Genomic DNA, 4522 nt, shown 5'->3' on the forward strand with positions numbered 1-4522 from the left:
CCTTTCTAAACATCTAAATGCCATGTTGCCATATCATTTTTTGATTGGTCGACATGGTACATTTTTCCACCAATAGGAAAGGGTGGGGTTTCTTTTGGTTTTGGTTTTGCTCACAGGCGGAGAGTGATTTCGGGCGTTTTCCTTATAAAACACAGTTTTTACCGTTTCTTCCCGCAGTAAATATAAACAGCGACAGTATTCAGGAAAAACAAACAAACACTGCATATATTTTTATCATAACTCTGGTTTTACGTGGCCTATCAACACAATTTAAAAACTGGTATATAGTCCACACATTTCCCGTCAATTGTTCCGTCTGTCCTGCTCACATCTCTGATGGTTGGACACGTTGTCATTAACGTGGCTTCACTCCACATTAGCCACGCCGCTTTGCTAGCTAAAACACCGGTGTCGGCACATAAGGACGCTGTCATAGCCTGTCAACGATGTTGATATACGAATATGAATCGCATCATTGGCTGGACTATGGGATAATGTGGCATCGTTCTAATCCCATACTGGAGCAGCCAGCCACTTACTGACTCACACTGCAAAACAGAATTGTTAATTCAGGTTAGATTTTTTTTGTGCGCAACGCAGATTTTCTGTGCGCAGAGACCGTGCCAGCAGTGCGCAATTGCGCACGCACGCAGCTTAGAGGGAACATTGCTGGGAACCAGCTCTCTACAAGAACCAGTTTCTAGGCATGACAAGGGAGAGTGGAGGGAATGATAGCACTATCATATAATGTATGTAGTTACTGTGCTGCATCTCCAGCTGCCTTGGAGTAGTATCAGAGGTTAGGGACCGTGACCTGCTTGCCATTTAAAAAGCATTCTTATGGCTCCCCTCGCTGACATTTAAGTCAAAATATTATTTCTTCTTCACAGAGCAGTTTCTCTTCTTCTTCTGATCACAAATGTGGTCATTTAGTGTTCAAGGTCAGCTGAGAAACAATCCATGTGCCTTTGTGACAAATGCATCCATCATCAAAAGCAGCGTGATGACTCACTGCCTTTCATTCACCGGCTTCTTAAAAGATGATGAGCCACATGTAAATGCTTTTTTAACTTACATTCACTGACTGAAGGCTGCGCTGTATTTGGACAGAAATAAACTTTTGTCCTCTCTGGTTTTCATCGACTCCTCCTCACAATAACTATTCATCTGCTCCTCTGTCAGAGGCTAAAAAACACTCATTTCCAGAGGAAAGCTGAATGCCCCCAAACAACTCCTCAATTATGTCTGTGCTGAATCATTTACTTTAATTTGTGCAGCGTTTCATTTCTTTCACAGATAGCAAACCAGGTCAAGATGATTGTGGATGTTTCAAAACCAAACTGTCGCTCTTGTGGGCTCGTTGATTTTTGTCCTTGAAAGAAGGAGCCAGAGTATTGGTGCTGTTGTTGCTGCATCTTAAATGTGAAAATTTATATTCTCAGTTAAACAACAACTGATTGTTGACTGATTTTTTTATGCATTCAGGTTTATTCGTTTCCATTAAGGTATGAATCACCACTTGACCATGACCATAAATATATTTCCTTGATCTCTAAACAGTCACAACGTTTTAACATCTGTGACCTTTACCATGAGCAGATTGAGTAAAAAACATCACAAGAAACACACACAGGGGAGTTTACCTGAACTTGAAAGGGTTCCCCATTCATTTTAAACATAAAGGTCAATACGCAGACTTTAAAAACAGTTATATATAAAGTTTTCTGTGACGACTGAATCTTATCAGTATTTATCTCAGTTTCAGTTTTAACAGTGTGACAGGTAAGTTGGAGATCACCAAACCACTTTTTTGATGAGCTCAAATTGTTCCCCATCCACTAATTTGGTGTTTATCTTATTTAGAAGACACTTGTAGCTCAGCACGTATGTCCAGTCATTTGAATTTGTCTGATTTGGAGTGTACATCCCTGCAAGTTCATGGTTTTTAGGGACAGAGGCATAAAAGCAAAGATGCAGAAACATCTATGCATAAATAAGCACCAGAAGCATTTGAATACAAAAAAGATATACAGTATAACATATTACATAAACACTAAAAATTACTCATAAAAAGTTACAGAAGAACACAAACAAATTAACAAAATTACAGAAACACAGAAATTTAGTTTAAGGAGCTAAACAGCTTTAGCTGAGTGACGCTATTCCACAAAATCCACAGTTCCTCTAATGGCCACTTTAGGGTGACTCCAAAAGGGAGTTGATCGCCATACTCTCTTAAAGACTCAACAGGCACAAATTTACAACAATACATACTACATAATAAATCTTATTTATAGTCTGGGACAAACAGTTTTGGCCTCTATAGATAGTTTCACCTCTCATAACAACTCTGACCTCTTCAAATCTCTGTGTGAGCTGCTGAAGTCTTCTGGAGCATTTTAATGGATTATTGGACTAATACTATGTCTTGTGGTGAATTACAAACCATAACCGAGGTTTGTGCTTGAATTTCTGAGAGTGGAGAGAGATGGGACCCAAATGCAGACACGGTGATGCAGGATGATGTTAAAGTGAAAGTGAGCCTTTATTTTGGGTGGCTGTACAAAAAACTCCTCAAAGCAACCAACGAAGGGATGAACTGAAAACATTAACAAAACCTAAACTGGGTGAAGCTACACAAACGAACATGAGGAGCAAAGAAAACACAACTAAAACCTGAAACCGGGAATGAGGAGCATGAGACATGAAACATGTAGGATGACAAGCAGCGGTAACGCAGACGATCCGATAAAGAACAGAGGGAAGCACATGCTATATACACACACGCACACAGGGAAAGGAGGAAACTGCAGACAGGCAGGGAACACAGCTGAGACTAATCAGACGAGACGAGATAATGCGAAAGCAAAACTCAAAACACTGAACATGAGACTCTCCAAAGTAAAACAGGAAATACATGAACGTGGAGACAAAGATGACACGGAGGAACACAATGGAGGCACACTATAAATAATGAACAAATGACCAGAAACTAACTAAAACGATAAGTATAACATAAAACATAAACACGGAGTCTGTACCATGACCATCTATATAAGTGAAAAATCATTGATCAATAAGGCTTCAAAATGCAGCGTATAAGAACCAGTGTGTGTCACGGCGCTGACATCCATCTTTGAGACATCAGCCGTTAATTTGTTCCTAACATGTCTAAAAGTAGCCCAACTAAATGTAACCCTTACTTATTTTTTTAACTGTAACTCTTATAGCTTGGAATTTATATTTGTGAACTACTGATCGTTTTCTTACGCCTACTCTCATGGATCTTTATTTATTGTGCATTTAGGTTTGCTTAGATATATTCTCTAATTGAAACCTATTAAGCTCTTCATCGTTGAGTTGATCCCTCCCATCTATAAATCTGCTCAATGTAAACTTGATACATAATGTGGAAAATTACCTTTAGTGTAAAAGATTAGAAACAACCATGATTATGGGTAAGGCTATGGCAGGTCAGTCATGGTCTGGGGGAGTGCAGGGTTTTTTCCCCATAGAGCCGGTGGTTCCACCTCTGGGTGGAGTCACCGCATTCCAGCGTGCAATCTGAACCTGTTAGCAATTAAGCTACCGGTACTTAAGACCAGCGCTTCGCCAGATCTTCAGCTAACCTCTGTTAGTGTATGCTGTCACAGTTCTCGTGACATTGTTTACAGCGATATTTTCTGCTTACCAAGTGTTTCTCTGCTTGCAGTCCTCCATCCGATCTCCACGCTCTGACTCTGACAGTACTCATCTTCATTTGGTTTAACGGAAGAGCTCATGCTCACTTCTCCTACCTGCCTGCCTCCCTGCCACAGTTACTGAATACCACGGATCATCACTGGCTGGAACCATCACCGCTGCACTCGCTCCACTTACCCCTCTCATGCCAGTCCTTCACCTGCAATAAGTAAGACAGTATTTGCCCATGTTTGCTCTCTCGTGACCTGCACCGGAACATCTTCTGAACCCTGTCTCCTCTCGTTACAGTGACTCAAAGGCTCCTGGTTTCGTTCCCCGGCCTGACTCCCCTTTTCCCCACGCCACAGACTTTCATGTGTATATAGTTTCCTAGTACTCCACGTTTATTGTACACTTCATGTTTGCTACTCCTTAGAATCTCACATATGTTTCATAGCTCACGTAGCATGATAGTTGTAATTCTCTGTTTGTAAATAAAGTCTTGTAATCACGTTTACCAGTGCCTCCGTTTGTATCTGCAATTGAGTCTGTTTATCACTGTCATAGCAAGAAAAATACTTTTCTTATTTATATACATCCATCCATCCATCCATCCTCATCCGCTTTATCCGAAGTCGGGTCGCGGGGGCAGCAGCCTAAGCAGAGAAGCCCAGACCTCCCTCTCCCCAGCCACCTCCTCCAGCTCATCCGGGGGAACACCAAGGCGTTCCCAGGCCAGCCGAGAGATATAATCTCTCCAGCGCGTCCTGGGTCTGCCCTGGGCCTCCTCCCGGTGGGACATGCCCGAACACCTCACCCAGGAGGCGCCCAGGGGCATCCT

At 41.8% G+C, this 4522-nt stretch overlaps 1 long non-coding RNA gene across 1 annotated transcript; it reads left to right on the forward strand.

The window, feature by feature from the left end:
- Window positions 1–3525: 3525 nt before the first annotated feature.
- LOC120439723 lies at window positions 3526–4088 on the forward strand. Its single transcript, XR_005612700.1, has 3 exons — window positions 3526–3633; window positions 3713–3910; window positions 3991–4088. It is a non-coding gene; the product is annotated as an uncharacterized LOC120439723 (long non-coding RNA).
- The last annotated feature ends 434 nt before the right edge of the window (window positions 4089–4522 follow it).

Source organism: Oreochromis aureus, linkage group 4 (assembly GCF_013358895.1).
Source record: "Oreochromis aureus strain Israel breed Guangdong linkage group 4, ZZ_aureus, whole genome shotgun sequence".
Lineage (NCBI taxonomy): Eukaryota > Metazoa > Chordata > Actinopteri > Cichliformes > Cichlidae > Oreochromis > Oreochromis aureus.